The 23,240-nt window shown below is 46.7% G+C and overlaps 1 pseudogene; it reads right to left on the bottom strand.

Moving 5' to 3' along the window:
• Positions 1-23,240, bottom strand: part of LOC141957995 (ATPase family AAA domain-containing protein 2-like) — a 130,907-nt pseudogene that overhangs the window by 95,633 nt on the left and 12,034 nt on the right.

Here is a 23,240-nt window from a genome sequence, read left to right as displayed (position 1 = left end):
GCAAAGGACACCTCTGTGGAAGGCTGGGGACCACCTCCTGCCGCACAGCACACTGATGGGCTTCAAAAGCAGCTCACCAATGCAATGAGGACCTCCTGCATGGCGGCACAAGAAGGAGCTCCTTGGCAGTGATGATGAAAATGGGCTCCCCAGTGCTTCCTTGTCAACAGGCTCCTCTGGGGTGGCAGGACGAAGGAATCCTCTGGTGAAGGGCTCCAAGAAGATCCAGGCAGCATGGGGAACATCCCCTCCAGGGAGAGAATGATGATGGGCTCATCCGGCAGCATTTGATGGAGGGCTCCTTCAGGGCAAAAATAGGTGTTCCACATATTACACAAAATACCCCTGTGCAGTTAAACCTACAATTTTGTAAACATCAGCTGAAAAAAAATGAAGACAGTCTACAACTAAAGCAAGATCCTCAAAAATAAAATATCTGCCATGCATTTCTTAAGGTCTTTCTCAATTTGTATTTCAGAAAGGAAGAAGAAAAATTTTGTGTTCATTCAGGAGCACTCTAAGCAGCCCTTACATCATCAGGTAGCTATTTGCCTTCCCCTCTCACAGTCACAAGTACTTACTAGCATTTAATTAAGACCTTAATGCTTAAATCCTGCTGTTACTACTGAAAGATTGTCAAAAAGAAAAATTCTAATCCAGAAAGTAATTGTTATTATTGCTGTTTCCTGTATTTCAGCTGCTTCTACAGTGAGTTACACACCTGCCACACAAACACAGGTTTTGGCCTTAACAGCCCCTGTTTCAGCAAGACAACATACTTAATCTCAGTATGTTTAGACAAAAAATATTACATAGCAAATAAACATTTCAACTGTGTTTCAACATCAAGATCCTTTGAAGAGATTTTACTTAGTTGTTGTTTCACATCCACGTTCTGGTCTAGATTGTGCTGAGACTATTTCCCACTAATAAGGAAGAGAAGATGCTTTTGTTCTTAAGCAGAAAGCAAGCTCTGCCCCAAAATTTCATAAATTAAGATTTACACCTTGAACTCGTTTCCTTTGTTACTTTCCTCACACTCCTGAACTCTACCACTATAAAGGAGACAAGCCATGGAAAGAAAGTTCTAACACACAGGCTTCCCATTTCTTCAGCTACCAATTCAGTTCAGTTCCTGTATTAAGAAATACCAATACTCAGTCAACAGTGGACTCCACACTCCACCAGGCTCTTGTGGTGATGCACTCGAAGATAAACTTGGTGATCAAGCACTGCTGAAGAGACCTACAGGGAAGCTCCCAAACAGCCCAGGTTGGGAATCACTCACCCCAGAGCACCAGCCGTGAAGAAACCACAAACAGCCAGGCAGCGAAGGACTCTCGAACACCTGGCGCTGAACTGCTCCTCCAGGGCCACGGGGTGATGCGCTCCCCACATGCTTCAAAACTGTCTTGGGTGGTCCTGGAAAACAGCAGTGAAATAGTTATTTGCATTCTCATCCGGAAATTCCCAGACAACACCTTCACAGCATTCCTGTCACTCTTCCAGAGACAGTAACTCCCAGCAAGCTGCATGAAAGCTCTTGAATCCATCCCAAGTCATCGCCTCCCAGGGCTCCCTGAGAAATTCCCCGTTTCTCACTGCTTCCGCTGGGCTAAAGAACCACACGGCACGTTCCCACAATGGAAATGCTTCCTGTGTTTAGCCAGACTACACCCGATGGATACACAAATGCCCTACCTCCCCCCAGACCCTGCTATCGCACAGGGCTCAGTCAACTCTGGGGCCACCCTCTCCTAACGCTTCTCAAAGAGCTGCCATCCCTCACAGGTGGCACTTGTGCAGGGGCACAACTTGCTGCTTGGCCTTTGAACAAACCTGCAGCTCACAAGTTGCCCTTTGTAGCCCAGATAGAAGGTGGCTCCCAAAACATTCCCCTCAGCCCCTTCACATGACACACACACACACACCCCCCCCAGCTCCTATTTCACCCGGGAGACACTTCTCTGCTCCTCTGGTCACTCTCCCCTCACCCTCACTCTTTGCCCACTACACAACAGATACACAAGCAGCACAAATTCCACACCTGTGTCAGCTTGGGAGACTCGTCTGAGCTCCCGGGATGAAGCACAAGACATTCACACAGCAGAGACTCTGCACACGGACAAAAGGCTTTCGAGTCTTTCTCATTCTCCAGCTGTAGGCTGAATAGAACATGACAGCATATGTCACGCTCAGAAAAGTTTTGCTGGGGTTTTTGTATCTGTGAGAGGGGCATTAACAAGAGAGCACCTGGTTTATTACACCTTGCTTAGCTGAAGCTCTTTTCATGTTTACATCTGATGGAGATAGCACATACTCTACACACAGAACAAGTCCTGCATTGCCCGAGTGAGACAATTTTTGTCTGGGCTGATAGAAAATACACACAGCTAGGGCACCATCCGGATAGATCTACTCATGCAGAACCTACACAGAAAACATGCAGCAAGTATCTACAGACTATATAGGGACAGACACACAGAGATACATCTAAAGATGTCTGTCAAGTATCCACACACACCCTGACACAGTCTACACAGGCACTAACTGCCTCTGGCAAGAGAAGCCTCAGATGATCTCACCTCTGATACAGAGAAATGATTACTTGTTTTAAGATTTATTTACTTATTTACTTACTTATAGAAAACTTCTTAGCAACTTATTTACTTATAGCAAGTTATAGTATTTTTAAAATATTGCTAAGAATCCTGCTTGCCCAGACTGTTCTGTGGAATTTTACTAAAGATAGCCATATATGAATGGTAGAAGTTCTATTGGTTCTCTTAGATAAGATAGAAAGTAAACCATCTGAAAAACACTCTTATTATTCAAGAAATTGGCCAAGAGAATCTGCGCATGCTCCGGGGAAAAAACAAAGTGAAAAAGACTATGAGCATTCCTCCCAAAGACCCCTGAAGACAACCACCAGGAGGCGATGCGCAGGTGCAAAGTAGACATACACTGTTGACATCAGCCTTTCTAACTAACCCAGCCCTACTCATGCACATGTATGTTTGTGTTAGGTAATCCCATGAATATGGATATCCACACTCTATAAGTTTTTGTTAAAATGTGTGGTGCGTGTGCAAGCTTGGTGGAGAAATCCCCTTGCACCTCGGTGCCTGAGTAAACAGACCTGCTTTATAACTCTATTCGAGTTGTAGCGTCTTTTTTCCGTGAAACACCTCTCTGAGGCCTTTCTCCCCTCTCTGTTCAGAAGATACATTATCTGTGCGTAAAAAAGGAAACGGCCCCAGGAAGCACAACCATGTCTTTCTATCTGTGGATGCACTCTGCACACAGAACACACACACGCTTTGCACATGGCACGCACACTACAGAAAGCAGACAGACGGCTGGGGGGACGCTACGCTTCTCTGCCTTGCGGCTCAATAGATACAATCTCTGCATGGAACACAGACACTCTCAAGGCCGTGGCAGGAAGGGCATTCCTTTCTGTGGGTGCAGTGTATCCTGGCTGTACTCGGGACACGTGCCCGTCCATACACACACTTTACACGCAGGCGTACACAGAGCGAGAGGCAAGGCATTGCTTTTCTGGCTGGACAGAGCACAGGGACCGTCTGCGCACAGGCTACAGCCATTCCGTACGCAGAGTAGACACAAACAGGCGAGGCAGGTCGTCTCTGCTTACAGAGGACAGCCTCTTTCTCAAGAAGACAGACCCGTACGGCAGCACTCTTCTGTCCGTACACAGAAGCAATACGAGCCACAAACCACCGACAGGGCTGAAAACAGGATCGCGTTTGCCTCTACAGAACACACTCTGTGCGCAGCACGTGCGCAGAGAGGAGAGGAAGGCTCTTCAGCCCATAAAGCACACAGCCTACCCATCTGCGGAACGTACACAGGCAAGGTGAGCAGAGGCTTTGCTGTCTGCAGAGCCAATATAGGGGCTAAACAGAGACACCCCTAGAAAAGCCGCACCTCACCTATCTCTGCATTTAGTATCTACCATCTGCGTCGGCACGACACGCCAACTACACGGGGAGGCTTTTCGGTCACTGGACAGAATACATACTGGCTTCCTCAAGATGGCACCTGTACAGGCAAAGCCAGCCACGTTATGTAGCTTGTAATAGGATATACTCTGCCTATAGAAAAGAGATGGTGAGGCTTTTCTCTCTGGGGATAGGCTACGTTCCATCTGTAGATGGACTGTACGCAGGCAAAACACATCTTCTCTGTCTAGTCACAGGCTACATACTGCCAAGGCAGAGCTTTATGGACTGCTTATACAGTGCACACTGGTTGTATAGAGAACAGAAAACACCAGGAGGGTGAGGCGGGGCAACACCTTCCTGTCACCATACAGACCACAATAGGGCTGCACGGAGAATACACGTGGAGGGCACCGCGCGCCACTTCCCTGTCAGGACGCAGAACGAGTTCTGATTACAGAGCAGAGATGGGCCAGGCAAGGCAGGGCTTCTCCACCCACCCCCAGGGGAAACCCGGGCAGGCTGAGGGTGAAGAGGGACTCTGCACATCAGGCCCACAGAAGCACACAAACGGGGGAGGTGAGGCTTCCCTCTTTGCAGAGCAAAGACTTGGTGCACACAGGTAGTGTAGGGCTCTCTCGCCTGTCTGTGGAACACAGGCTGCCTATAAACCAGAGGGACGGCTCTGGACTCAGAACACACAGCTCATCTCTACCACAGACCCGCAGAGTGTGGGGAAAGTGGGGTGCTCCAGCCCATACACTGCCAAGACCCTTTTTGCAGAGCACAGGCAGAGGGGTGAGGCAAGGCAAGACTCCTATCCCCATTTACAGAATACAACCCGAGGGGCTGGGGGAAACACGGCAGGTCTTCTGCATCGCTTGCACAAGCCTGCAGGGAGCTTCTACCCAACCACCTCCGGCCGTGCTTTCCTCCTGTCCCCCACCCATCTCCCAGGCACCCAGATGGACACCAACGACCAGTAACATCATCCCTCTCTCTGCAGACAACAGGCTGATCTCAGAACAGGGATGAATACTGATGAAATGCATCGAGTGCAAGGGATTCTTCTCTTACCAATTCCCACTTCTGAGCCAAAAGTGATGATTTTCACAGAATCATCTAGGTTGGAAAAGACCTTGAAGATCACCCAGTCCAACCATTTTCAAAGCAACCGAAATTCTACAATAACCTGAGTGCTGCTAAATTCCTCCATTTTGAACATTCTGGTGCAAACACACCTGTCAGAAAGACACCAGGGGTCAGGTGCCGCTACTCAGAGGATACACACACAGGACCAGGGACAACAGGCTACTCGTGGCTTTCAGGCCAAGGAATCAACCACCCAGCTTTGAAGGACCAAACGTAGCTCAGTGGGAACACCACCTACCGCTACACCCGCTTCTGAAATCCCACGAAAGCAACAAGGAAGCCAGGGCACTTGAGCCCTCACCCCACAACACTTTCACACACAGGAGGCCAGGGGGGCGTCTCTGAAAGCAAGTCCCCTCTCCCCCTGCCAGCAGCAGGGATGGAAGAGCAACAGGCACCTGCCCCACGAGCAAAGGCACACTGGTGAGGCTGCTCTGCAAAGAGGGCTCCACACCACCTTTCGCGCCAAGCCCCAGGAAGCTGGCCAGTGCCAGATTAACCCTCCTGCTTGCTTCGGGGTGATGCCCACGGCCGTGGGTAGTGACCAAGCCAGGACCCTTCTCCCCACGGCCACACAGAGAGGCTGGAGCTCCCCGAGCACAGAGCCCCTGGCCGGCTTCTGCCCCCCCACTCCCCGCAGTTGCAGCTCAGGGCACGAGCCAGACTGCATTTATCCCACACCAATAACTCTGCCTGACAGACAGGCTGGAATGGGCTTCTGTGTAGGAACCTACGGACCGGCCCCTGTGTCAAAAAGCCGCCAGCAGCTCTGGCAGTGCCGGGGGCAGGGGCTGTCCCCATCCCTGCTGGGGGTGAGGGGCAACACCCGAGCTGCCCAGCCCCGACCGCACGGCTCAGCCTCTGGCGCAGAGAGACCTCACAGCAGGGCCGGCCACAGGCTCCGGACCTCCAGGCGGGCTGCCCGCCGCCGGCTGCCTGGGGAAAGGGGCTCTGTCCCCTCACCGGTACCTCGCGCACAGGTCCGCCACCTCGGCCGCCCTCCTCCAAAGAGCCGCTGCCGCCGCCGCCCTGCTCCTCGCCCTTCCCCGCTTTCCCCTCACGGTGGCAGCGCCGCTCCAGCCGCCGCAGCTCCAGGCGCAGCGCCCGGCGCCGCCGCCGCCTCCAGCGGCCGCTCGCTCGAGCCGTTACCGCCCAACTGCCAGCGGCGCGAGCAACCGCCGCCTCGCGGGGCGTGGCCGCGAGCGGAGGGGGCGTGGCCTGCGGGACAGGTGCGTTGACAGCTGGGATGGGCCGGCGCCCGGGCGGCCGCGGGGCGGGCGGCCGCGGGGCGGGCGGCCGCGGGGCGGGCGGCCGCGGGGCGGGCCGCCGCGGGGCGGGCGGCCGCGGGGCCGCCGGCCGCGGGGCCGCCGGCCGCGGGGCCGCCGCGGGGCGGGCGGCCGCGGGGCCGCCGCGGGGCCGCCGCGGGGCGGGCGGCCGCGGGGCCGGCGCCCGGGCCGCAGGCCAAAAGGCATTTGCTTATCTGCGGAATGTCCCTCGGATTACTGCTTCCTTACCACTACCAGGAGCAGCAGGTGAATCTGTTCCATGGGGAATCTTAACCAAGAATCTGAGATTTCCTACATCTGAGCCAAAAGTGATGCTTTTTGGAATCACAGAATCACCCAGTTTGGAAAAAGCCTTGAGTATCACCCAGTCCAACCATTTTCAAAGCAACCGGGGGTTCTTCAGTAACCTGAGTGCTGCTCAATTTCTCCCTTTTGAACCCCTGGGTGCAAACACACCTGTCAGACAGACACCAGGAGTCAGGTGCTGCTACTCAGAGGATACACACACAGGACCGGGGACAACAGGCTACTCGTGACTTTCAGGCCAAGGAATCAAACACCCAGCTTTGAAGGGCCAAGCTTAGCTCAGTGGGAACACCAGCTACCGCTACACCCGCTTCTGAAATCCCACGAAAGCAACGAGGAAGCCAGGGCACTTGAGCCCTCACCCCACAACACTTTCACACACAGGAGGCCAGGAGGGCCTCTGAAAGCAAGTCCCCTCTCCCCCTGCCAGCAGCAGGGATGGAAGAGTAACAGGCACCTGCCCCACGAGCAAAGGCACACTCGTGAGGCTGCTCTGCAGAGAGCTCCACACCACCTTTCGCGCCAAGCCCCAGGAAGCTGGCCAGTGCCAGATTAACCCTCCTGCTTGCTTCGGGGATGATGCCCACGGCCGTGGGTAGTGACCAAGCCAGGACCCTTCTCCCCACGGCCACACAGAGAGGCTGGAGCTCCCCGAGCACAGAGCCCCTCGCCGGCTTCTGCCCCCCCACTCCCCAAAGGTGCAGCTCAGGTCACGAGCCAGCCTGCATTTATCCCACATCAATAACTCTGCCTGACAGACAGGCTGGAATGGGCTTCTGTGTAGGAACCTACGGACCGGCCCCTGTGTCAAAAAGCCACCAGCAGCTCTGGCAGTGCCGGGGGCAGGGGCTGTCCCCATCCCTGCTGGGGGTGAGGGGCAACACCCGAGCTGCCCAGCCCCGACCGCACGGCTCAGCCTCTGGCGCGGAGAGACCTCACAGCAGGGCCGGCCACAGGCTCCGGACCTCCAGGCGGGCTGCCCGCCGCCGGCTGCCTGGGGAAAGGGGTTTTGTCCCCTCACCGGAGTCTTGCGCATGGGGCCGCCCCCCCGCCCGCCCCCCTCCTCCTCGCCCTTCCCCGCTTTCCCCTCACGGTGGCAGCGCCGCTCCAGCCGCCGCAGCTCCAGGCGCAGCGCCCGGCGCCGCCGCCGCCTCCAGCGGCCGCTCGCTCGAGCCGTTACCGCCCAACTGCCAGCGGCGCGAGCAACCGCCGCCTCGCGGGGCGGGGCCGCGAGCGGAGGGGGCGTGGCCTGCGGGACAGGTGCGTTGACAGCTGGGAGGGGGCGGGGTCTAGGCGGAGACTAAGCAAGTGGGCGTGGCCCGGGCAGAGACTGAGCCGCCAATGGCCAAAGAGTAGGCGCCAGGGGCCAAAGGGGCGGCACCCGCGGCCAAAGGGGCGGGCCAAATGGTCGCCGCGGTCGCCATGGGCCAATCGCGCAGCGCCTGAGACCAAACAGGCAGCGCGGCGGGCCAATGGGGCGGTGCCTGCAGCCAAAGAGGCGGCACAGGGGGACAGAGGGGCAGTGCTGGCAGCCAAAGGGGTGGCAGCTGAAGGAGGCTGCCAACCAGTAAAGATTAAACAATGTCCAATCAAACCCGAAGTTAGACAGGTACTGAAGAAATTAATTGACAAGTTTTTGGAATATAAAATTCTTGAGGAATGTGAATCTGAATATAACACTCCCATTTTACCGGTCAGAAAACCTTCGGGTGAATATAGGCTAGTGCAGGACTTGAGAGCAGTGAATCAGATAGTTAAGGACATTTATCCTGTAGTAGCAAATCCTTGTACGTTGTTGAGAGCATTAAAGGAGACTCATCAGTGGTTTACAGTGCCTGATTTGAAAGATGTTTTCTTTTGTATGCCGCTGGAGAAGGATATCAGAAAATCGTTTGCTTCTGAGTGGGAAAATGCACAAACTGGGTGAAAGATGCAGTTGACATGGACAAGCCTACCCCAAGGATTTAAAAAAAGCCCGACAATCTTTGGAAATCAGCTGGTGAAGGAGCTTGAAACATGGGAACAGGATAGGTTGAAACCTGGACATTTACAATAGTGGATGATATACCAGTTGCTGCAGAAGACAGATTTACCTGTATACAGTAACTACTGACCTGAATTTTCTGGGACTGAATGGGGACAGGGTGTCCAGGAAGAAAGCCCAAATAGCGTGTCAGTCTCTGATACATTTGGGCTTGGAGATTTCAAAAGGACAATGGCAATTAGGAACAGACTGTGAAGAAGCTATCTGTGGCATACCCAAGCCGAAAAATGTTCATGAACTGAGAGCCTTTTTAGGAATGACTGGGTGGTGTCGCCTTTGGATAATGAATTACGGTCTAATAGCTAAACTGCTATGTGAGGCCCAAAAGAACTCTCCTTTTGTATGCGGCCCAACACAACAAAGGGCTTTTAGAGAGTTAAAACGTGCTTTACTGTCTGCACCTGCCTAAGGACTTCCGGATTTAACCAAAGTTATTCAGGGGTTTGTTTGTGAAAGACAACGCCTTGCACTAGGTGTGCTGACTCAGAGGATGGGAAGCTGGAAGCAACCAGTTGGGTATTTTTCCAAACAGCTGGACACAGTAACTAAAGGATGGCCTAACTGCCTTCAAGCAGTTGCTGCAACAGTGATGCTTATTTATACAAGAAGCCCAGAATTTGACTTTGGGAAAAACAGTAACAGTGTCTGTCCCACACATGGTAGTAACTGGTTTAGAACAAAAGGAAGGACATTGGCTATCCCTGAGCAGAATGATAAAGTACCAGGTGGTTTTGACTGAACATGATGATGTGATTTTAAAAACAACTAACCTGGTATATTCTGCAGTGCTTTTCAGTTCCACACAGGAAGAAGGACAGCTGGAGCATGACTGCTTAACTACCACTGAACATGTTTATTCCAGTCGAGAAGATTTGAAGGATATGCTGCTAGAAAATCCTGACTGGGAACTGTACACAGATGGCAGTAGCTTCATGGAGCAAGGAGTCCGATACGCTGGACGTGCGCTAACAACAGATACCCCAGTTACAGAAGCAAGAGCATTGGCTAGTACCACATCAGCTCAGAAAGCAGAACTTAATGCTTTGATTTGAGCCCTAGAATTGAGTGAAAAGAAGAAAGTAAATATTTGGACAGATTCAAAGTATGCTTTTGGGGCAATACATGTTCACAGAGCTTTGGGGAAAGAGAGGATTATTGTCCTCTCAGGAATCAAATATTAAGCATCAAAATGAAATTTTACAATTACTGCAAGCAAGTCAAAAACCAGATCACGTAGCAATCAATCATGCACTGTAAAGCACATCCAATTGGAAATACAAAGGAAACTGCTGGAAAGGATTTGGCTGGCAGAATGGCAAGAAAAGTAGCAAAGGAGCAAGCACTACAGATGGCATTAATTCCAACTAAACCAGTAACCCTTCCCAGGGAAAAAAAACGAATAGTCAGAGGAGGATGAGAAATTTAGAAAATTGCTGAATGTTAAGAAAAATTTAGCTGGATGGTGGGTAACCCCTAAGAGACAAGTGGTGGTTCCATCTCTTTTAACGAGAAAAATAATTCAGATAAAACACCAAGAATGTCACTGGGGTGTGGAAGCCTTAGTAACCCATTTACAAAGGCAAGTCGTATCAGTTAAAATGTTAACTGCAAAATGTGAAGTATGTTTGAAAAATAATCCAGAGATCAAGAAAAGGGTCCAAATGGGCAGACTGAAATCTGGAACAGAACCTGGAGATTACTGGCAGGTAGATTTTTCAGAGCTACCTAGACAAAATGGGTACTGATACATTCTGGTGGGGGTCGATACCTTTACAGTATGGCCAGAAGCTTTTCCCTGTTGTTTCACACAAGCAAAGGAAGTAGTAAAGCGGTTACTACAGGAAATAATTCCGAGATCTGGAGGCCCTATTGGAATTTCCTGACAGAGGTCCACACTTTGTTGCTGAAGTATACAAAGTGTTGTTTGCAACATTTTAGGAATCCCTTGGGATTCACATACCCCATGGAGGCCACAAGCCAGTGGAGAAGTGGAAAGAATGAATCAGACTCTAAAAAGACAAATCAGCAAAATCTATCAGGAAACTAATTTAAAGTGGCCTCAAGCACTTCCATTGGCATTACTGCGAATCAGAGTACAACCAAAGACTGGTACCTCAGTCAGTCCTTATGAATTATTATATGGGAAACCATGAGTCCCCAGAACCAAATCCAAATATGCACGTGAAAGGGAAACAAGATGTGTATAGATATTTGCCTTCCTCGGGGAAAGCCGTGACTGTGATTTGAAGCGCAGTAGTGTGCAACAGAACCCTATCTTTGGGGAATCCAGTGCATGACTTTCAACCAGGAGATTAAGTCCATGTGAAGACGCGTACTTCCAAACCTCTGCAAAAACGCTGGAAGGGACCTTTCCAGATACTGTTAACCACCTTTACAGCTATCCAGATTGCAGAATGAGATGCTTGGATACATTATATGCAGGTGAAGAAGGCACCTACTCCATGGAAGACTATTAACAGAGATCCAGAGACTTTAAAATTGACTCTGAAACAGGTCTAATTTCTCATACCAGTTTGTGACAGTTGTTCTTATATTAGCTTGGAAGCTAGTGCTGGTGGGATCATGGGTTGATTTGTTGATTAGGAACAAAAGACAAATAGAAACATAGCAGCTGATCAGCATCCCTAAAGAAATACCCAGAGAAAATCTGATGTTATGACTGATTAAGGGATTTGCCAATTTGCAGCATGTCCCATGGATTACTGCTTGTTTACCAATACCAAGAGCAGTAGGTGAATTTGTTCCATGGGGAATCTTAACCATGAATCTGACCAACCTGGAACATAAAAACAAGACTTACTGCAAACAGAAACCTGCTGTTGAGTGGTATGAACAAGTAAGTAAAGGTTATCAGAAAACAGTGGAAGACGCCAGGCAAAGAAACAGATCGTAAAAAACTATTGAACTATGATTTTATAACTGGATCCCGACATGCTGCCATAGCTCGGATTCTTCTTCCTGGGGGTCCAAATCCCCAGGTAGGATGGCGTTCCTATGATGAACAGATCAAAAACAATGTGAGCAGAAGCATCATGGAATGGAAGTGTAACAAAACTGGTCGAGTTACACAAAAGGAAGAACGGCAGGGCTCTGTATGGTCCATGTCCATATTCTCTCCGTTTCAGTATGTAGCTAGAACTCCTTGGTGTTTCACTTGGGATGGAAAAGTGTTCGCAGTCCCACCCTCAGTAGACGATAAAGGAACTTCACTGAGAGAGAAAGAGCACAAAATAGTGTCATGGTGGAAATGTGAAAGAAAACGTGTATGACTGCAGCAATGCAGATTTAATAATTCAAAGAATCCCTCCTTTGGCGGCTGCTTTAAAATTTGGCTGGTTTTGTCCAGGTCTAAAAAATAGTCTCAATTTAACCAGCACATTTACACCCAGGAAGGGAACCTTGTTTAGATGCAGAAAACCTACTATTCAGAGTCCAGGACATTTGGTTTGGGCATTAAGCGATGGAACCTGAACAACTCATTTGCCATTAGACAGAAAGGTGAAACAAATTATGTTAGGCATGCCAACATTGTGCCCAATTTGGGAAAAGTCTCCATTTAAAGGATCTTTAGAAAATGTAAAATTACAGCGGACCAAGAGATCAGAAACAGATGACACATGGAATGAACCATCAACAGGAGTAAGAATTGGCTGGGCCCTTGAATCCCTTTTGAATCCCACAGCCTCATACAGAAATAGAGAATGGCTATATCAGTTAACAGGACAAGTAGAAAAGGTAGCAAATGTCACAAAGAAAGGATTCAAGGAATTCAACATACAGTTGCAGGCAACTTCTAGGATGACACTCCAAAACAGAACGGCTCTAGACACGCTTCTACTTAAAGAGCATGGAGTGTGTGGATATCTCAAGGATAAACTGGATCCTTGCTGCATTCATATTCCGAATGTCACCCAGGATGTAGAGCATGATCCGGATCTGTTGGGAAAAATTAAGAAAGAAACTGAAAAGATATGAGAAGACATGTCAGAAGATTGGTTAGGTAAGATTTTTAGCAGATTAGGATGGAAATTGAGCTCTTAGCTACAATCCTTGATTAAAACTTTGTCTCTGTTACTAATTGTCTTTCTGATGATAATGCTGCTCTATGCCTGTCTAAAGAAACAATTTACCAGCAAAATTGCATTTAATCGTACGGTCATGAGAGGTTCCAACCATTCCACCAGTATATAGTGCACCACCAGCATATAGTGAAACAGATACTAAGATACAGAGTACTACATAATATGAAAGTACTGGAATAGTTTTCAACAATTTCAAAGGGGGGGGAAATGTTACTGACTTGTTATTAAGTTACTTGAGGATTTAATAGTGAAACTTCTAGAAAAATGAAAATACAAGAATGATTTTAATGTAAGGCAAATGTTTACCTTTGCACATTGCACATTTACCCAGCAACCAATGCTACTATGGAATCCCCTCTACAGCCCTGTACCAAGGCTGAAGAAGTGGTCAATAATCACCTACTAGGTACAATCAGGAGCTTAGATAATTAGGTTTGAGATTAAAGATAATTTTAAAGTAGTCATACAGATGTCTAAACAGAAGTAGTTTATTACCTAAAATGTATTTTAAGGAATGTATAGAGGTGTCAGAATTTAGAATTAATGAACACTAGGGAAAATCGACTGTAACAACTTGTAGGCCCATGCCAAGAAACAGTGAAACTAGGCAAAAGGTAATTCTGGCAGGGGGAGATCGTGACCACCAACTCATATGCCACCGACCCCTATTACACACCAGACCCATTTCTAGACATTTCTGTGTTCTACTGCACAGAAACGGAAATAGGAGGAGAGTATGTTGAGGATTTCTTGGAAATAGTATGTTTATGTATGAATACTTAATACATATGAATAAATACTATGTACGATGTATGGTCTTAGTGCTTGGTGTGCATTGTTGGTGAGAGCACTCACTCGCACACCTGGCTGTCCACAAAGAAGTGTCTGCTTATCTGCATCAAATTGGGGGCAATGAGTTCCTTGATCCTGCTTTTCAGTAACAGTCAATTCACAGCGAGAAAGCAAGGAAGCGTGCAAGTTAAGCACAGCCACCCGCTAGAGCAACAGCCAAGTCAAAAATCCAAAAACTTTTTCCTTAAATACCATTCCCAAACTTGACATATGAGAACCCAAAGATTATTGGAAATACAACTGTGACGGGGCCTACATCAATTTCTGTGACCTTTACATTTCAACACTAACAGCATGGGCATCTGAGCCTCTGTTCCCTGCCCTTGGCCAGCTATTTGATTCATTCATTGAGACACGTAGTGGCGTATTTTTGTAAAATTTCTCTCTTTGTTATGCAGACTTTGGAACTGATTTGGGAGGAACCTCTGCCTCACAGCAAAATTACATGCCAGATTACAATACGCAAGTGTGCTTTACTGAGCTTCCTTTACTATTTAGCACCTTTTTTTCTCATATCTATCTCAAAAATAACTTAATAGTTTTCAAGCATCGCAATTCTTCTGTAAGAGTGTTTTCTGACCTGCCTATTCTAATACCATTCCTAAACCCAGCACATATATGTGACTTCACATTTGCTTGTACATTGTAGTTTCAAAGCAGTTTCTCATCCTGTATGCTCTGAGGTATACAAAGTACCTGAATCCTTATTGAGCCTGTAGATCACAGAATCAAAATAAAATCTGCATTTCCAAATCACACTTCTCAAAGCAAATGTTTCATCGAGGAGAATTCTCCAGACAAAAACTCTGTCCATCCAGGGCAGGAAGAGACAGATCCCGAAGCAAGGCTGCAATACAAATTTAAGGTCCATCCAGGAGACAGGGCCAGCAGCAAAGCGAGACAGGCACAGCTACAGTGTGCCTGGTGCAGGGGGGCGGGATGTGCCCAGGGCTGACCTGAAACTGGGCTCCTGGGCAGGGGTGTGGGTGGAGGCTCCAAGTGAGGCTAATCAGGGTCATTAAGAGCTATTAGGGCCTACAGAGCCCTGAGACTGAGTTTGTGGAATCAACACTTGCAAGAACTGGGAGTTTTCATTGCGTCTTTTTAAGGAGCTCAATTTAAAGATGGGATTATTTATTTGGCTTTTTCAGAGCAAGCAGATTTACGCCGAGAGCAGCGGGGGACCCTGCAAAGTGTGTCTCTTTGCCTGCTTGGAGCTCAAAGTGATCAACATCATCATTTACTCTGAGAAATCTGGGCCTAGTGGTTTACCCGAACAAAGAGAGGAATGAGAAATACAAGGTTTGTCCCATCATTCATCATTTCTACCCACCAAATAAATAAGTAAGATAACCTTGAAAAGTTATGCATAACTGAATACTGAATTTGGTATTGTGGGAAATTCATATTTGACATATGCTGAAGAGTGGAAGGGTGGAATTTCTCAGCCATTTGTATACAGCCGCCTAGCCTCAATTAACCCTGCTTCCATCTGATTCATGGAAATAATCTGTCAGGAACTAAGAGGTATCATCACATTAAAAGTAAACTCTGACCTTCAGGAGATAAATAGAAATGCTCGATCCAGTATTGACAACTTGCAGAAACTTACAGGAAATTCAAGGGTCTGGAGGATTTTTTTCCTTTTATGCATTAGGTCACAAAATCTCATGAAAAACATCTGAGTCATTCTTGAAATCCACTGCGTGATATTTGCTGGACAAGAGTAGAAACAATTTTAAGAATTTTTAAATCAATTTTTTAAAGACAGATCTTATCATTTCCTTGTAAAGCTCTGAAACACTGCTACTAAAGGTCAGAGTATTTTAATACAACGATGGCAAAAAATGAAATGCATTTCCTGCCTACAAGTAAAGAGGAAAGCAGCACTAAATCTGCTAACTCCCTAGTTAAAAACCCCACACCATAGTACCAGTGTAAGCGTTCCATGAATTTTAGTGCTTTTACCGCATATACTGCAGCAGGGCAGCTGTATATGTATAAAAAAGAAACACTTCTTTTCCCTAAAACCTCGGTTGCTTTACAAATATGTAAGGTGGCTCCAGAAAGTTCACGGCACACAGTCAGGCTGACCCAGAGCCATCTGCTGGGAGCACAGAGTCTTAAGCAGCAATGAAAACAACCTTCTGGATCCCACCGAGTCCGGCAGGATTTCTTGCCATAAAGAGAGGTTTATTGGCAGCACCTCCCATCCTCCCCAGCTGCTAACAACATCCTCACTGTTTCATTTGAAATGGAAAATACGAGCATGTACAACATCCTTAGTCAGTGTCATTTGATCTAGAAGAAAAGTGGATTTTCAGACAAAAACAACATATACATTCAAGCCAGGCCAACTCCATTAACAATGAAGTTTGCTGACTTTACTCCTTTACATACAGTTTGCGCGTTTTAGGAGATTAAAGAGGAAACACATACCTGTGCACACGTTTCTTCCGGAGACCTGATGCTACTAAACAAAGTGGGGAGGTCTAGTGTGTAAATTGGAAACTTTTCCAGGGTGTGTATTACTGCAGGTGCCAGATGAGAAGTGTGCCCATATCCTGGCTCTCCGACTAATAAGAACCGTGGCCTGCAAGATGTCGGCTGATCATAAGCATTTCTAGAACAGTAAAGAGGAGGTAAGTTTGGAAAGGAAGTGATGAATAGGCACACAGATGTTACAGTGTGTTTTCCTACACATGTTTTGCTTTTGGCAAATACTCTCCATCTTCAAGCAAATAATAAGCCGGTCTGTGATCGGGAAGACCATCACAGCCCATTTTGTTACCAACTGGTACCATACGTGCCCTAAGAAAAGCTGCCAACCCGCAGCACGTCTGCTCTTCGCTGGGCGAGGTTAAGTACCAGCTCTTCAATCCCACAGGGGGACTGTCCAGCTCAATACACACATGATAACTGGTCAGTAACCTGCTATGGGGGAAAACAACTCTCTTCCAGCACCCAGCAATCTGGACCTCTTCACTGCCCCTACACACCAGTTCTCAGCAGGTCTTGAGTTTAAATAACCGTGAGATCTCTACATTGGTCAAGTTTAGCTCAAATTTGGCCATAGCTACTGGAGATGGTGGGAAGGAAGGGACAGAAGACCATTTTTAGACAAAAATTAACACGGGCACTGAAACACAGTAGCTGTTATCTGAAGTACACAATTGGATTGGTTTCAAGGGGTATACTGAAGACGTAGAAGATTTACATTTATTCAGTCACTCTAACTGTTTCACTTTGAATTGTGCATTAATTTCCCCGTCATCTTGCTTTACTCGCACAAAACACATTTGTGAACAGCATTTGCTTCTTCCACCCCAATACTTTTGGCACCTTTACTGGATGAAGTCAATGACGCTAGAGACCTAACCAAGCTCAGCAAGTCCAAAGATTTTCTGGACAGCACAGTGACAGACAGTGAGACAAATAACTGACCCACAGTGACGACAGGAATCTGTTTTGTCAGATCTTGGCTTATGCAACTTCCACAGTAAAATGTCAAAAGTTTAACATAAACTCAGTAGGCAAAAGGTAGAAAATGCAGACATCATTGACGTTTTCTCACAGTGGTTCAACAAACCATTTCTCAGTATTGTTTCTGCTACACGATTTCCTGCTGGTTTCACAATCTGGGAAGGCAGAAGGTCAAAAGATGGCTACACCAATCCATAGGGGGTTTTTAGCTAAAAGGACAGACAGCACACTTCTCTGGTCTGGAGTCTTTCAAGGAATACCAAGGGTTAAGCCAACATGTTCTAATAGTCTGTGGACCACTGACTTGGGAAAAGAGGGCTGGGCTGGTCAGTTTGATCGGTCATGACAGTGTACTCCGTCCATTAGAACATCAGTACCCAGCTGGATCTTCACGCTTACTTCTTGCAAATACTGATCACCCACCCTCCCCAACAGCTCTTGGCTCCTCCATCTACCACCCCTCGCACCACAACTGTTTACAGACCCAGCCATCTTCAAAATGGAAACATAAAGGGGATAAACGTTTACCTGCTGAAATTCAGGAGGTTTTCCTTTTCTCTAGCAGGTGTATTACGAGTCGGCTCTCCTTCAAAGGCAGATGGCGCCTCCTCATGGCTGTCCATCACATCATCTCTTAAACTGTCTGAAAGACAAGACCAGTTTGTTAACCTTCCTGAATAGTCCAGACCTTGCTCTCCCATTAACAGAGCTAGTTCTAAATCAGTGCTGGAAACCACCTGTATTGGAGGGCACGTGCTAAAAGCTGTTTTCTGACGAGTTCCTTCTACCACAGATCTAAGGAGACCGCACGAGTCTCTACAAAGCTGTCCTATATCCCATGATTTGCATAAGCTACTATCCCTCTGTCGGTGAAAACCTGGAGGTCCTTTCCTTAGAATAAAGACAATTAGGAAAAACTTCTGTGGCTCCTGGAGCAGGTTCCCCCACTGGACGTGGGGCAAGTAAGCGGATGCCATGTCTCAGACTAGGGAGTCAGACTACAGAGACCAACACACCTGCTCAATAAAGCTCCTTGAAGGCCGGTGAAAGAGGAGAGAAGGGAAAGGGGGCAGCAGGGAGGGGATGCAATTACAAGTCCCCGAGCCTCTCTGCTTTTCTTTTGTTGATGAGGTTTTGTCTCTGTTTTACCAATGCAAATACATCTCCCAGCTCTACTGGGCGCAACGCTGGTGCAACATTCTCCAGGAATTAGCATCATAACTAACTAGTCACAGATTTCCATTAATCAGGAGCAGAGTGACCTTATACATTTATTTGCTCACGCCAACTGACAGACTAAATCTGATCAGGGTTGATGCAGTCACGAGCTTACATATGCTGTGCAAGCCAAGCCCTGAAGCATCCACTCCTAAAACATTCTGATCTCATGTGCAAGTGTACAGTGGGATCCACAAACGTTTCAACCCAGAGACTATGGTTAAAAGTCATGACATCTAAACCAGTATCTAGCTTAAACCACTTGTCTTGTGGTCCTGACATTCTTCCAACAGGAATAAGCAGCATTCAGGTAAAAACACCCTTGTCTCCCCATTTAAACATTGATTTTGAAAGAGGCGCCTCATACATTAAACTTTAGATCTGTCTCTACAAATTACAAAGACCATGTTAGCTACTGTCAAAAACAGGGTGCTCTAGCGGAGAACGCACAGCGCTCCACTCCAAAGGGCGAGTCGCTCGCAGCTCCCAGGCAGCGCTGTGCACGTGCATATTACAACATTCTACTGCCGTTACAGCCAAGAGGTTTGCCTGTGTTGATTGCACAAGCCAGAACTTTTGCCCTGGCAGAATTTTAAAGAAGTCGATGTTCTTGTACCTTGCTGTTGGTTCTTCTTCAGTGCAACCTCTGCCTGGGGAAATACTTTCTGCAAGGCTCGCAGAATTTCTGCTAGTGTGTTTTCATGCAGTGGTTTGCAAATAGGGGGTAGCAGTCGCCCAGGTGAAGTCACAGCCCTCTGTGAAGCTGGAACAATCTTCTGCATAGCCATGACAAAATCCTCTGCTCTTATTTTAATAGAAGTGACATCTAACTGCAGCTTCTCGTGACTTTCATATATGGGAGGACAACAGCGGCGCAAAGCACAGAGGGCAGTTTTGGCACGCAAGGATTTAATGTCAGCGCCACAGTATCCTAATAAACAAAACAAGAAGCAAATGTTAGGTCAGTCTCAGGCAACACAGAAGTCAAGGTCACGGTTTCTAAACTGCAACACTAAAAGACTTTGTGTACAGCCCGAAATTAACTGCTTAAGAGAGAATGTAGTGACTGCACTGCGGAGGAGTGGCTCGCAGCTTGATATCCTGCACTTGTGAAGCAGCCTCACAGTCAAAACTTTGCTCCCAAGAAAGATGCCCAAAACCCATTCTACATTCTGATGGAGAAAAACAAAATCAAAAGCCAAGAAGCATCTGACTTTGCTCCCCAGACGTGCCAGCTGCCTCACCGCCTCACTCTGCGGCACGGCACAGGAGCTGGGGGTACCGCCTGGCACAAGCCCAGATTCCTTGGGACTCAGTCACACACAGTAACTCACTTGGGTTTCAAACTTACCAACACATTTTTCAGCTAGCTCTTCAAGAAACACATCTGATGGCTTAGGGTCCCAGCCTTGCATGTGAATCTTTAAAATCTCCTTTCTGGACTGGAAACAGAACAGTTGCCTTTCAGTTTGTCCTAAGTTTTCTCTTAAGAAAACCTCAAAAACACAAAACAAAACCATAAAGACTCTCACAATAATATAAACAACACTCTTCTCCGCTAAACTTTTAAGAATTTGAAAGCTCAGTTAATATGCTCTCAGCTTTTTCAAGCAGGACATTTAATCATTCTCAACTTGCTCCATTAAACTCTTCCCTGCAGACCCCCAGGAAATCAAATGTGTTTAGAGCTTCCATAAAAAGCAAGTTTCCACAAGTATGAGACCTACTGATCCTGAGGAAGAACTGGTAGTAAAAAAAAAAAAAAAACCAACAAAAAAACCCCCAAAAAACTTATTTGCAAACAAGAGACTTTTCACCAAAGAAAATTCTCTGAAATTTAGCAAAACTTCATGGTGACAGTCTCATTAGTTCACCAAGTTTGCTTTTCTGCCGGTTCATTCAGGGAAAAGAGTCCTAGCACGACCTTTCAAATTGCTCACTTGTAATAAGGAATAATAATTCTGACTCAAACTCCTGTCACTGATCCAGACAATGTCAAATGTTGCCCATCCTCATCACCAATGAGCAAGACTTTCACTGAAGTGTTTCCTGGTACACCGGTTAATTGTGGCAGATTTCTGCATTTCTTCCACAGTAGGGAATAACGTATTTGAACTGTTCCACGGCACCCCCTCTCCTGCTGCTGAAACCAAGAAGCGAGAGCAAGAATGCTTCAGGCTGAAAGTGCCTAAGTGGATTAAATAAGCAAGCCAGCATGAACCGCTTTGGGAATGAAACATTTTCATTCACTCCCGCACCTTGATAAACGTTTTTGTTATCAAAAATGGAATGCTTGTGTCCATTCTTTCAAAGATGAGAGAGCAGCAATTTATAACTCATGCATAATTCAATCTTTCTTAAACACTTCCTTGACTAGAAGCATCCCATTTTCTTGGCTGGTCACAGCGAAACCAAAAGAAATTCTACAACTTTGCTGAAGTCATCTTCATCATAACCATTCAGGACCAGATCAGACCTCCAGAGCGCAAGACAGTCTCTCCAATATCCCTCTTCTGTCCACGTTGTACAGTACTGGTTCTGACTTTCACTGCCCCGTGATACTGCATCGTTACATGGTTTTATTATAAAGATGGACTCTGCCACATTAGCATTAAGACTGAGCTGAAGTTCTCACTTCAGTATTTGGCAAGCTGAAGAGCTCTCGATCAAAGCGTCTGGTCTTTGTAAAGCAGGATCGATGGCATCGGGTCTGTTGGTGGCTCCGATCACCACAAGCTCTCTTCTGCTGGCCAAGCCATCCATGAGTGCCAGAAGTGTTGACACAATAGAGCTAACAGGAAAATATCATTTTCATTCGCTGGTTTAGTAAATGTTGTTACCTTCTACAAGATCTTCTCCAATGATCACTCCAAAAGGACAAGCTTTTAATTGATTTTTTTAACTGATTAGTGACTCATTTGAAGACATAACAAAAATAGATAGGGTAACACAAGCCTTGTGCTGATGTCAAGCTTAGTAAATTGTTTTCAATTATTTAAAAATCACCAGAAATTTAGTAGCATTGAATTACTAGTTTTCCAGATAAATGAATGTGTCACAAAGTTAAATAGGTTGTGATCTTCTTTTCACAAAGATCAAGCAGCTTCTATGCAGGTACCAAAAAAATGCACTACCTGTGAATTTGGTCTTGCTTGCTGCACCACACAGGAGCAAGAGCATCTATCTCATTAAAGAAAATAATTGAAGGTCACATCTGGTAGGCCTGCAATGAGAACACGGGGTTATTGACAGAAGCAAACCAGCACTATTTTAAAGGGAAAATGGATGAAAAACATTATGGTTGGAAGGTCACAGGAACTAGATTTTTCAGACCAGCATCAGGGATCTCTACTAACTGAATGAATGGAGTAAGTGGCACAAGTAACAGAAGACAGCGGCCTCTGTCAACCCCCTGAGACTGGGTGACAGGAAACAAATCATACCAGTAGTTTTTACAGCTCTTCAGCAGCCCCTGAGAACAGAGCCGGGACTTAATTCAACTACAGGTTCTGGAAGCAAGCTTCTGTTATGAATTTAAATGACCGTGCTTTTCGCCCGCATCTCCTTCCCTCTGATCTAAAGCCACCATCTCTCTTGCCTCTTGAAACCCTTTTTGTGGCTGTTATTTGGGAGGGGGTTTTGGGCTTCTGTCTTGGGGGGTTTTTTGGTGGCAGAGGGTGTGGGTTTGCTTTGCAAGGTTTTCTTGTTTTGTTTTATTAATCTTTCCCAGCACACGTCAAGATTTCAAGCCCCCCAAAAAACCCACTGGAAAAGGAAACCCTGACAATCCCATTTCAGTGGAAGGAACTGACAAAACACCAAAAGGCGTGAACTGTTCTTAAAAATACTGACCACAGAAAATTACAGTTACAACTCGGACAGAACACATGGCACATTTCAACCTTACCTGATCAAATAATAAACGAAGCTTTATTCGTGAGTTCAGACTCACCCACCCATTTACTCAGGCAGTCAGTACCTTTCCTCATAAAAACGGCTCTTCTCCTGTCACCTTGGCTACATTCGTTAGCAAGTGTAAGTAAGAAAAAACCGCACAACTCTTCTCTCCTAAGCAAAAGACTTCTTCTCTACAACAGCAGCAACAGCTGAAGTGTGAGGAAAGACAAAACAGATGGAAGTTTTGTGTTCCTACACAATTCAACAACGCAGCAAACAAAATGAATAAAGAGGATAACACAGACGTACAAAACCTTGAGAAAAAAGTCATAGTGTCCCAGAAGGACACTACCAAAACTGCTGACAAACCAACAGGGGTGGTTACAGCATGGGGGAGACAAACAAGAACAAGCTTCAGTGAAGCATGAGACCAGGCTCTAACATGAATCACCAGTTTATTTTTCAGTGATGCACTGCATATTCATTCTTGTTTTCACAAGAAGCAAGATTTGATAGTAAAGCATTTCATTCTCCTTCAGAAAGCTTTAAGTTACTGGATTTGATCTCCCAGACCATCCAATGCTGATTACAAATGAGGAGGAAGTCTAAAGCTGGGAGGGTATTCGGCATTTCCAGATAATCATACTCTTCATCTAAATAAAAAAAAACAACAAACAAAAAAACCCCCCAACAACAACCACACCGCTCTTTCAAAGAGAATTCCAATGAATAAAGAAGTAAAGCACTGAAAGATTTTACTTGTACAATTTGAAGTAGTTTTAAGTTACTGAAAGGAAAGAACTTGAAGTCCTATTTCAATATCCACAATCGAGTTTTGCTGACCAAGAATATGTAAAGCTAACAATTAAATCTCTAATAATTCCATCTCATAACGCAGAACTAATTTAGCTGTGTCAGAAGCTGACACATTCTT

The sequence above is a fragment of the Athene noctua genome, chromosome 1 (assembly GCF_965140245.1).
Source record: "Athene noctua chromosome 1, bAthNoc1.hap1.1, whole genome shotgun sequence".
NCBI classification, from domain to species: Eukaryota; Metazoa; Chordata; class Aves; order Strigiformes; family Strigidae; genus Athene; species Athene noctua.
The sequence above is the reverse complement of the archived record's forward strand: the minus strand, read 5'-3'. Positions and strand labels throughout refer to the sequence as shown.